Raw genomic sequence first — 12,785 nt, 5'->3', positions numbered from 1 at the left:
AATTTGGTTAATGCTATCCTGGTAAGGGGAGAGTGACCTGTACTCTCAAGTTATAATAATTCAGAGGATATGTTAAAAACTTTAAAGTTTATTATTTTTTCCTGTAATAGGAAAAAATATGATAGTTAGATTTTGTGATGTGATAAGCACTTCAAGTTCTAAAGAACTAGTTGCAAAAAGTTTTCATGTTTAAGTGCACCCAGGTCTTCCGTATCACAGCCTAATATTCTGAAATTAAGACCTCCATTAATTTAATGTTAAAGATACTCCTTTTTTTAATACAAGTGGAAATCCAACAACTTAAATGTAACAAATAATGTGTAGGAGTGCAGATCTTAAGAGATTTACTAGTTTTGTGCAGTCATGATATCACTTCCAATTAAAGGTTGTTTTATTTTGAAGTATGAGGTGTACATCAGCTGAGACTAGATAATGTAAATTTGTCAACAATTCCTGTGTTGCTTTTTCATAGTGTAGTGATTTCTTTAGCAATATATTTTATATGTTTAATGCAAGAATTTAAGTTGCATTGCCTTTTTCCTATATTGTGTCTCTCAGTGTAGACTACTATGGAACGAGACTTAAAAGCAACGATGCAGTTAAGGCTGATGAAAAGAGAAACCGTCTGTTTCTAAATTTGTGTTATCAAAAGAGTATATTGTGTCCTATCTGTCTTTTCATATTTCTCCAAGACAGTGTAACTGTACTGTATGCTACACATCTCTTTCTCTTTAGTATTTTGATATTTTGAAGAGTAATTCTGTATTTAAAATAGTGTCTCTTTCAAAAATAGAAATTAAATAAAGATATTCAAGAGGCCTAAATGCAGTCAAAACAATCAGATACTCTCTGAAGTTATGTCAGGAAAGTTTCACCATATCTTCAATCCATCCTCCCAGAAGTGAAAGTTTTAGGGTTGGTTTACTTGTTTGGGGAAGGAATTTTATTTGGTTTATTGGTTATTTTGTTCTCTCTGTGTGTAGTATATTTCCTATAGTGTAGTACATTAAGCCTCAATTTTTTAAAAAAATGACTGAAGAGATGCAGTTTTTCCAATCTACAGCCTGTTTTCTTTCCTCTTTTCAAAGTCTGGCTGCAGTTGTGTAAGCCTGAATATGTGAAAGGTAGGTAGATTAAATGCATTCCCTGATTTTACAGCCTTAATTGGATTGTTTTGCCAGCATCACTTTAAGAGAAGCAAGGACATTGAAGAGCTTTCCAATAATAGTTGTCCATTGTTGTCCAGACACAAAATTTTCAAAAATATTCTAGGGAAACTGAAAGTTGAATGTGTTTTTCTTTCCAGCATTGTCCTGAAGATCTGCCACATATTAACACTAAAGTACTGAGATAATAAGCCAGTGGTTTTGAAATAAGAATCAGGAAGAAGAGAGCTTAATATCAGTGCATTTGATATAACTAACAGATATAACTGATGCTGGCTAGGGGCAAAATGTAAGAATCTTGCTGAGTAGCCAGTAACCTTGCTCAGCTCTCTTGTGCTTGGAAAAGGCAAGACTAATCTACTGGATTTATTTCAGGTAGTTTTTGGACAAATGCAATTCAACACATAAGCTTGTCAGGACCAGCCATATATATAAAAATTGCAAACACAGAAGGATACAGACACTTTAGCTAGAAGGAGTCACCTTTTGAATGTACACTCTGGTAAAATATGCTTAGGAGAAGAGTTTAATCTGTTGAAGTCTTAAAACCTGCAGTGAAAATTGAAGTCTGGCTGAGAACTTGAAGACATGCCTGCGTTTAATGGATTTATGAGCTTTTGTTGCACCATACAAGTAACCTAAGAAGCTGCTTTTCCTTGCAGGTGTAAAATGAATTACTCTAGGTTTCAACTTGCTAGTTGCTGATTGAGATTTATTTGTTGGCCTTGAATTTTTTTGGCGTTTGTTTTGTTCTCTGTATTTCCCTTTTGCATTGAAAAGTTAGTATTTAAGCCTTTTATTTATTACTGCTTTGAATTTCATTTATCCCACAGCTGACTTTTGTCTTTATTTCTAAGCATTCTGTCTTAAGGGACATGCACAACATCCCACAAAATAGTATAATCTTCTTTATGCTATTTCTAGTATTCCATAGCAACTGAGGGGAAAAAAAAGAGACTAAACTGAACACTACAACACAGGCAATTCATTACAGATTTTCCGCTTAGTATTCAGTAAATTGTCAAGTCCTTATTTTCATCATTAGCATATTTTTCACAGAGCAGAAGCATAGCCATTTCTGGCAGACTGAATTAAATCTGTTTTACTTGAATGTGAAAGAAGAAAACATTGTCAGGCTTTCTATGAAAGCATCATTTTCTAGTAATAATTTATTTCTCTGGAACAGTTTGCTGTGGATGTCTTTATGTTTCTATAAAGATATGGGTGTGTATGTTTCAGTCTACCTGTAATTAAACCATTCCTTAGCTGTAGGGGAAAAAACAGAACAATCTGTGAGGTTTTTTTGGGGTTTTTTTTGTTGTTTTGTTTTTTGTTTGTTTTGGAGGGGTTGGGTTTTTTGTATTTTTTTTTGTTGGTTTGGGTTTTTGTTTGGTTGGTTTTGGTGGGATTTTTTGGGGGGCGTTGGGTTTTTGTTTTGCTCCTCATATTGCGCGAACTGAGAAATTTACTAGTTCTCTGTTAGAAAGATTGATGTCTATGCACTGGCACGTTTAATTTAAAATTTTGTAGTACATTTTTATAGAATCAAGCCCCCAAAAAAGCCTCAGAATTTCACTGTCAGAGCACAATGAAAAAGATCAGGTATAACTATCCAGAAAATTTTTTACATACATGAATTTCTTTTCTTTGTAAGGCTGACTCGTAGCAATTCCATTTTATTCAAGTCTCATAGATAGTCTTAATTACTGTGAAATTAAATTACGTGCATCCTTGTAATTTCAAAACAGAATTTAAAAAGTGCCTGAACATATTTTGCTTGCTTATGTACTGTCATGTGAAGTAAAAATGTTTTATTCAAGATCTGATTTTTCTTTCAGCAGTTTAGAAAGCTGTCTTCTATTCGTAATCCCAATGAACTCTGCATTTGTCATCGAGTCTGTTTTATGATAGCTGTATGCTAGAACAAGTCATTGTGTGGCTGACAGATATTTACAATACTAAAAGAGAACTGGGGACCAAAATGTGTATCTCAAAGGAAAGTATAAATAGAAGAACTTAAAAACTGCATGTATGAAATTGTGTTTTATGGGCTTGAGCATATAAATAACACCTACAGACACACATTCACCACTGTATATGTGCACATGCCCTTACATGCATATACATTACAAATCACAAAATTATAATCAAACACATCCTTTGCTCAGTTATTACCAAGAGCTGAGTATGGGAAAGAGCTCAAATGATCCTCAAGAACTGTTTTGCTGTTTGCCCTCAATAGCTAAAAGAGGACAAGTTGATCTCTCCCTCATTTCCTTTGGTTTTCGTTGTATTTGTAATATGAGGAAAGGAAAATGGGTTCTAGTAGCTCTTTTCAGTAAGTACTACCTCCCAGCAAGAAAAAAACAAGTGCACGTAGCTGATTTGCCCTATTTAGCATCTTGCAGCATTCATTGCTCCTGCTGCATCATTAATGTTTCAATGAGGTTGCTTAAGATACAGTTATTTTCTGTCAGAATCCACAGAGATACACCAGAGATTCACTGGCATGCTTATATATTTAATTAACAAATAAAACAAGTGTGGGATCCAGACAACTATTCTCTCTCGTAAGTGGTGCCTAATTCTTGCTATTCCTTCCTTTCTTTTTTTTTAATATTACTAATACACCTGGAGTTTTTGTTTTCTAGACTGCTAAATACATTAGGTAAGCATCATCAAACAAGAAATCATTGTGTAAAAAATAACATGTCCTCTATAGTCATTGCAAAGAAAAAAAAAATCTAAACCCTGTAATTAATAGCAAGAAGGTTTTTGAGAAGATACCTTAAAGAATATATGACAAGCAGGAGGTTGTTGTTTCACTTTTATTTATTACTTTGTTTTGTTTAAGACTGCTTGTTTTCCATCAGGGAATCTTTCCTTGGCCAGTGAAAATTCAGCAGTTTCAAAGTATATTTGTACTCCTAATTGTCTCTCCCCTTCATCCAAAGGCAACACCACTAAACTCAGTGCAATCATTGACCTTTCTCTGTTTGTACTAGTAGCTGATAGAAATGTAATCTATTGCATCAAAATACCATTCAGTTAAATGATATACTGAACTATATAAACTAGGATGATTTGTGCCCAAGCTACAATCCAGGAATTAATGACATGATTGATACTGTCAATTAATTTGTATTGAAAATTAATTCAATTTGTGTTGAAAACAGAAAGCAATTTTGGCCTACGACTGAATTTTTTTTTGTGATCCGCATTATTTAAGTTTCTTTGGTATATGTGGCTCAGCTCCTTCATTCAAAGGGACTTTAATAAAGACTTCAGCAAGCCTCCTTTCAGGTGGAATGATGTGGCTATCAAAAATGGCTAGTTTGAAACTTTTATTTTTGTTATCAATGCTATATTTTCAAAAAATATTTGATGGTCTCTTTTGTTATAATTTGAAAACATTGTATGTGACATTTTGAAATTAGATTGACTTCTATTTATAAGTTAAATAGAAACTTAAGTTTCCCAGTTCCAGACTTAAGGAGCTGTCTTAAGTCAAAGAATAATAAGGAAATCTACTAATAGACTAATTTGCAACAGCTGGCATAAGTTAAAACACAAAATAAAAGTATCTGCTTGGTCCTTTGAGGGAAGGAAAAAAAGTTTTACTATGCTGTTTTGCCAAGTTAAACTCCCTTACGTACTACAACTTAAACATTTCACATCAATTCAAATATTTTAATTTGACACAATACAATAAATCATACATTGCTGTATTTTTAAAGGTACAGGGTGTACTATGGTTGCCCATTCTGTGTTTAGGCTTTTCTTACAGGCAAGGGCTCTTCACAAATATATTTTATGCACATAGTTGGCATGTATTAGTCAGCAAAGTTGTAGCAGTTACATTTATTTTAATGTTTAGGGTAAAAGTATGGTCTTATACAGCTATTTTTCTAGGAATAAGTATTACTAGAAAACAATAATCTGCTTCAGATCTAATTTTATTCATGATTACTCCCAGCTTCCTTACTCTTTGTATCAGTTTGATTTTCCTGCCTGTTTTGGTGATTGAGTAAAACATTCTCAAGTTTTGATTGACTCTTCAAGTACAAAAAAAAAAGGGAAAAACGTTCTGTAAGGAAAGGAATTATTCTTTTTATGAATTTATTCTCTCACATTACATGACAGACTTTAGAATTTATTCTTTTTCAATTGAATGTGAATTGAAGGTGTAGAAATAGGTTGTTCTTTTATGTCCTAGGTTTCTCTTTTTTCTCTTTTTTGGATTGGTTGCAATGTTTTATGTTAAAAATAAACATGTGGCTTCTGCACAGTTGTGCCAGAATTTGACATTTAGTTTTCAAGATTCTGAATTCCTTCAGTTAGAAGTTATGTCCTAATTGAAAACTGGAGAGAAGGAACAAAGAAACTGTGGCGATGTTCTTGAACTTTGGTGAACAAAAAGGTATAAGATATGGTGCACTTTCATTGGTTTTGAATGGAAATGGACAAAACTAAAATTAAATTTAGGGATTTCAATTGTTCTTGCTTCATAAAAAAAGGTTTATTATTATTTTGTATTTCTGCTTTAAAACAAATATGATTCTTTTATCAGAACAGGAAGTTACAGGATGAAGGTACGGACAGCAGGAGAGAAAGAGAGAAGGCACTGGGTGAAGAGGAAGGAATAGAGAAGAGATAGGAAGCAAATACAGAATATGGGAAAGTAGAAAGATAAAGGTGAGAGGAAAGGGAAATAAAAGATGATGAAAAGACAGAAGTGTTCATGCCAATGCTCTGGCAATGTGGGGCTGCAGGGCCAGACACAGCCTTGTGGCTGAAGTAGTGGTGCCTCTGGGGTAACACATTTAAGAAAAGCACTCAGGCAGAAGGGGAGGGTAAAAAATAGAGTGTGGAACAGTGATGTGAACACCAAGGCCAGAGAAGAATGAAGGAAGGAGGCACTCTGGGCACCAGAGCAGAGGATCCCTTGCAGGCTGGGAGGGTCACAGCAGGGCAGATATCTGCACTGCAGCCAGTGGAGGACATGATGCTGGGACATTTGGCTGTTTCCTGAAGGAGGTGCTGCCCACAGAGAGTCCAGGCTGGAGCAGACAAACTGTGAGGAGGAAACAGTGGCAGAGAGTTGCTGGCAGTTGTGGACTGAGTGTAACCCCTATCCCTCAGTGTGGGAAAGGTAGAGGAATTGGGAATGAAAGAGGAAGGTTGACCCTATCAGAAGAAAGCTGTTGTTTTAATTTCTTTCTTTCTTTTTGTTGTTTTGTCTTTATTTCTCTCTACCCAAATCCTTTTTAATTGGCAATAAATATGTTTTCATCAAGTAACTCTGTTTTGTCTTTTACTGTAACTTTTAAGCAATCTCCATGTCTTTATCTCAACCCACAGGATTTTCATCCCCTCTTCTCCCTGTTTCCTGTTGGGGAGGGGGAGGGAAAGGCTGGGTGGGCATTTGGCTGCTGGCCAAGCAAACTCACCGCAGGAGGAAAGAAAGGAAAAGCAAGGGAGAAAAAGAGATAAAGTAAAGAGAAGAGAAATGAGAGGAATAAAGATAGAAGAAAAAAAAGTAAAGAAAGGGGAAGGAAAAGAGAAATGAAAAAGAAGAAAGAAAAATAAAACTGAAAAAAGAGAAAATAAGAAAGCAAGGAGAAAAGAGGGGTGAATGAAAAGAGAAGAGAGGAAAGGAAGAGAGAAAAAGATAGAAAATAAATACAGGAAAACAAAAGAGAAAACAATGAAAAGAAAGCAAGTAGAAAAGAAAGAACAGAACACAGAAAAAGAAGGGAGTGAGAGAAGATGAGAAGGAAAAAAGAGAGAAAGAGGAAATAAAAATGAACAGTGGGAGAGAGAAGAGAAAAAAGTGAGGAAGAAAAATAGAAGAGTGAGTAGAAAAAGGTAAGGGAAAGAACTGAAGAAAAGCAGACAAAAAAGAAAATAAGAGCAAAAAGTAATGAAAAGGAATGAAGTCCAAGCAAGTTCACAGTGGTTGAGGAATCTGTAGCTGAATGCTTTTAGCAGCAAAGTTAAAATTTTTAACTGACAGAAGGAGTTCATATGTGGTAACCAAGACCCTGAAAATTATTTTCCATCAAGTGGTAAAATCCCTGTATTAAAATAACTCAACTTTGGTTTCAGCATTGCTGTTTAATGAACAGATACATTATTTCAAGGTAAAATTTTCCAAAGAATTTGTAATAAGCATTAAGAACTCTCTTACTGATTTGCACTGATTACTTAGGTGGGTGGGTGGTGTGGCTGAAATGGCATAATAAACTCTGGCAGGCCAGCATGTTGGCATGCACCACTTTTTAAGAAGAGGCAAAGTTACAGAACAAGTTTAAGTGGGATCACTGAATAGGATTTTTGATAGTAAAAAATAAAGAAAAAAGGAAATCGGTTTAAGTTCAGCGTAACAATTTACTTTCATGCTGTTGTTTCTATTAAGGAGGAAATATTGTTTAATAAAGTAATGTCATATTACTGCCTGGTAGCTCAACATTCAGTAACATATTAAAGATTTAAAGATTTCTGATATGAAAAAATAAATCCATAATTCTCATAAAATATAAAGAATAGTTTTAAACTGTGTAGTACTTAGTAAAGTTCTTTATATAGTACTTTGCTTGGCAGTACTCTTTTATTATTTCCTTAAGTGGTTAAATCTTGGCATAATTTAAACGTTTTCACTGACATACATCACATGCCTTTTAGAATTAAATTTGGGTATATCTTAACAGCATGTTGTTCATTGCCTTTTGTGTTTTGTTTTCATTACTGGGGGAAGGTAAAAGGAGATGTATGTTCATAGGCCCATCTTCCAGTTTTATAAATTTAGTTGCAATTGGTTTTAGTGGCAGCAACTGGGAAATTGCACCAAAATCACGTGAGAGAGTCAGGAACATGACAAAGGGCTCCAGCAGAGGAACATGTGGGGCTCCATCGAGCTTGGTAATTCTGCTTTCCCTCAGCAGGGTGGTACCCCCTCCTCTCCCCTCCTCTGTGTCCTCTGGCGCCAGATGCAGCAGCCCAAGGGGTTACGGCTGAGGCGAGCCAGCTGCATCTGGCACGTAGGTTGGGAGCGGCTGGAGGGAGCGCGGTGCCGTAGCTGACAAAAGGTGAAATACAGGCCTTGCTCTGAGGAGTCTGAAATGGGAACCACTTGTGTCAGTCTGAGGCCATCCTTCTCCAGTTACTGTAAACCAATATTGTAGCCGAAAGAATAATCCTGTTTCTCTCCAAGCTGCTTTTCCTGTTCTGGGCTGCCCACCTCCCTGGATGCTGGCACAAGCACTCACATGGCTTTTGGGAGAAATAATCAAGTTTTAAATAAAATAAAAAGGGGTTTGGGGAGGTGAGCATGTCATGGAGATAGGAACATGTGGTCTGCTTTATAGGGAAGCCACTCAAGCTGCTGTTTTGAGGGGCAGAGCTGATAGATCATGACATGAGTCCAGTATTAGTCCTGGTGTAAACCTTGCTGGTGAAAGCAGAAACTGCTCCTATGGCCTTACAAAAAGGCACAGAAATGCACTATTGCTGCCATAACTGCAGGGTGGTGTCTTGTAACCATTACAGCTGTGGTAACAGAAGTCCCTGCTGTGGATGATAAGAAAGGCTGGAAATTCTTCTAATCAATCAGGGGAGGAGTCTGGCTGGAAGCTGTGACTTGCATCAGGATTATGGTCCTGGTATAGCATGATAAAGCAGGAATCCTACTCAGTCTTCTGAACTAGGCCTGGCTCACAGTGGTTTTCTGGCAACACTTTGTTCTTCCTTTTTTCCCCTTTTTCATTGTACAACTGAGTTAATGAAGCCACTGTCAGATGCTGCATGGGCTTCCTCTGTGGGTGGTGCAGCAGCTCAGAAGTCCTGTTGTTCTTTTGCAGTATATTTTGTCACTTTGTTGCAGATCTCCAGCAGAGGCAGCTAATCAGAGAAGGAGCAGTTGCTGCAGTTTCCAGGCTTCTTGAGCAAGCTTCAGGGAAATGCTCAGGTGACAGAGGACACATCCATCAAGTCCAAGTCTGGCTGCATGACTGGTGTCACAGGCAAAGCCATAGCATCCCCTTTGAGGAATAGCGACTACTGGATAGGGACAGGATTCATAAGATGGAGCGTGGCAAAGGCATCTTTGCTAACAATCTGTCTTCTTTTCTGGAGGGCTTTGAAGCAGCTACTTAATGTGAAGGTTGCTGGAATTTGAAGAGAAGTAAAGGCACGGGGAGCATCATGGAAGGGTCTGGGGAAAAATACAATCAGAGAAGTGTACTTTCTTTATGCAGTCTCTGCACACTTTCAGGGCACCTTAGGGTTACAAACACAGGTGGAGCTAATGCGCACAGCAGGATGCTCCTGTGCATAGATGGAGGGCTGCAGGCTGACAAAGAAGGGCAGTGCATGCAGGGAGGGTTGGGAGTGCACAGTACTTTGCCCTGGAATGAGTACTGAGCCTGAGGCAGAACAACACAGCTAGTGCTGGGGTAAACATCTGCTGCTGACCATCTGGCCAAGAAGTAGATGGGGCCTTAAAGTAACTGCTGGGTGCCTTGCAATTGTTGCAGACCATAGTGGTTGTGGGGGATTTAAGCAAGCCAGGATGTTCCTGAAATACAATTTCTTGATGCAGGTGATGGACTTGTTACATGTGAGCAAGGAAGGTCTGGTTGAATGTATGAAACTTGGTGTTCTCCTTGATCAAAGTATGGACAAAAGGGTCTAGCAAGACTGTTTCATCTTCCTTAGGGAATGAGGACGGTTCATTATAATGCACAAAAAACCTAGCAGGTGTGGCAGAAAGCCAGTAGGAGTGAGAAGAGGCAAATCGTGCCCAACCAGCCTCTTCACCTTTTATGTTCAGATGACTGGTTCTGTGCATGAGACAACAGCAGTGAATATCTTTTACACTGACTTCAGCAAGACATTTGGCATCATTTCCCATAATATCTTAAGAGCAAATCAGTGACATAGGAACTTGATAAGTGGACAGTAAGGTAGATGGAAATTTGCTTTGACTTCAAGCCCCATTTTGATCAAAGGTGCTAACTCCAGTAGGTGACTGGTTACTTAGTGGTGTTCACACATTGATACTGAGGCTGTTACTGGTAATGTGGCTGTTAAACACCTAGAATATGGGACAGAGTGCACATTTAGCAGGTTTAGAGAAAGCAGTCCGTACACTGAAGACTGGGCTGTTGTTCAGAGAGATCTAGACAGCAAAGACCTGTGCTAACAGGAGCCTTGTGAAATTCAACACAGGCAAGAGCAAACTTCTTCGTCTGGAACACAGTAATCTCTGGTGGTATAGGCTGGGGGCTAACAGGGCAGGAATCAGCTTTGCAGAAAATTACCTGGGTGTCCTGGTGGTTAACAAGGCAGCTATTAGTCCATCAATGTGCCCTTGCATCAAAGAAGGGCAAGCCCATGTTGGGCTGTGTTAGCAGGACTGTGGCCAGCAGGCCAGGCGAACTGGTCCTTCCCCTCTGTTCAGCACTTGTGAGTCCACATTTGGAGAGCCATGTCTGGGCCCGCTATTCCAGGAAAGAGGTTGGTACATCAGAGTCCACTGTAGGTTCACCAAGGTGGCTGGAGGCTGGTGCATATGGCATATGAGGAGAGGCTTGTTCACACAGCAGAATAGAAGGCTCAGGGTGATCCTGTGGCACTCCACTGCTAACTGATGGGAAGACAGATCCAAGCTTTTCTTGGAGGTTGCATAGTGACAGCACGAGAAGCAAAGAATGAGAGGCAGCAGACACAAAATGGAACATGAAATATGATTTGATACTAAGAAAAATACTTTCCCAGTTAGAGCAGATAAGCATGGGAGGGAGGAAGGTTGTCCAGGGAGGCTGTGAAGTCTCCATTCTTGGAGATTGCACAAAACTTGAGTGGACAAGGCTGAGATCCAAGTGGCCCTGCTTGGAGCAGAAGGCTGGACTAGATAACTTCTGGACGTTCCTACCAGTGTAAATTGTATATGGGCATGACACTTGGTGGGGCTTGAAACTTGGGGCTGAATGTTCTTAAAAATAGCTGTAACTTTTTTTAGGGGGGTGAGGAGGTGTGGGTGGGGTGGGTTGGCATGTATTTTTTATTTTGCATTTGACTAACCAGTTGTATATCAGTAACACATACACACACACAAGATATTCTTAAAACAGGGAAAGTTATGGAGACTGGCCAATTAAAAAGCCAAATTAAACAAGAGAACTTGGGATAATTTCATACAGGTCCCTTGTGTAGAGTGATTAAGTTTTAGAGGCCAAAAGGCATTCAGTGATTATTGACTATGTCTTGTTCAGCATAGTCACTTTACTTTCCACCTTAACAATTTTTTTTTCCTTGAGGAGTAAGCCTCACCCACCTTGAAGCCAAGAATATTTGGAAGGGTGGGGTGGTTTTTTTCATTTTATACATTGCACATTTTGTGGCAATGTTTTTCTTGGGTTTAGTACATTTTTGACTGTAGCACAGTCATTACTTCATTTTTCTAAACATATGTATTTAAAGCCCACAAGGGTCTGTGAAATCTGATACTAAAATAAGACATCGTATATATAAAAACCATGGTTTCTTTAAGAAAGCCATTTTTTAACCTCTACTCCAGAATTCCTTTAATGTGGTAGGAATTAATTTTTTTTCCTTTATTTATAGTTTTGTCCTTCATGGTGATTATTGATATTGGAGTAGAAAATGAAAAATGTACTACTGCATTTTAATGAAATCAGTGAAAACTATTAAAAGGAAATATTTTATTAAAAGAGAAAAGGACAAAAAAATACATTCTTTAATAGGAAGTGACTGTCAGAGAAAACTGTGTTATTTAACCAGTAAAAAAATTTGTTACACAAAAAAAAATATCAAAATAGTTTCTTTTAAGTGGTGTTGAATGAGGAGGGTGTTTTCAACCTAGCTAAGGGAGACCTTAGCTGTCGTGACTCCCACTGACACATGCTGATTTCTTGTTCTTTTGGATGATTTTCTTTCTGAAACACTTTTCTTTCAGAATGATTTTAAGAGGTACTCTTTAATATTTGCCAGTGTCTTTCAACAACACGTTCAAAGTGCCCTTTTTTGTTAGCACTGCTTTTTTTTCTTGTATTATTTGTACTACATCTAATAAAATGTTAAGGATTCAAAGTGCAGAGATGCATTTACATATATCCTCTCTTTGAGATTTTTCTTCACAAAGAAGAAAAACCTGGGGTTTTCCCAGGTGTTAAAGAGCACAGAGAAGTGTAAACATTTCTCTATAAAACTTGTATTCTCATTTCCTTTCTGGTTGAGGAATGCTTGTTGCCATATGTGAATATCATTTAAAGAGGTGTCATGGTGTTTCAAACATACTTTACAGAACATTCAAAGTATTCAAGGAAACCTGCTCAAAGGCAAGGCTGGCAATGGGTAATCAGCAAAACTAATGGCTAGGGGTATTTGAATTTCAGAAAAATTCTTAATATCCTTCAGTCTGTAGTATATAATGTGACATTGGTATGATGGGGTTTTTGTGCTTTTTATTTTCTCTTCTCAAATTTACCTGCTATACTGAGAGTATCTTGTTTTCAGATACATTACAAATGTTTTCAGGGGAAAATTATAACAGTAGCTCTATAAAATTCTTTTCAGGAACACTTAAATTTTACACAG

General features: G+C 37.6%; 1 protein-coding gene and 1 long non-coding RNA gene across 4 annotated transcripts in view; both read left to right on the top strand.

Annotated features, from left to right (window-relative positions):
* ASXL3 (ASXL transcriptional regulator 3) overlaps positions 1–12,785 on the top strand; it is a 127,886-nt gene that overhangs the window by 36,356 nt on the left and 78,745 nt on the right. The gene's annotated exons all lie outside the window — the stretch shown is intronic.
* Positions 1,082–6,462, top strand: LOC111924893 (uncharacterized). The gene is made up of 2 exons (XR_002861894.2): positions 1,082–1,124; positions 5,737–6,462. It is a non-coding gene; the product is annotated as an uncharacterized LOC111924893 (long non-coding RNA).

Source organism: Cyanistes caeruleus, chromosome 1 (assembly GCF_971803275.1).
Source record: "Cyanistes caeruleus chromosome 1, bCyaCae1.hap1.1, whole genome shotgun sequence".
NCBI lineage: Eukaryota > Metazoa > Chordata > Aves > Passeriformes > Paridae > Cyanistes > Cyanistes caeruleus.
This window is presented reverse-complemented; position numbering and strand designations above follow the sequence as displayed.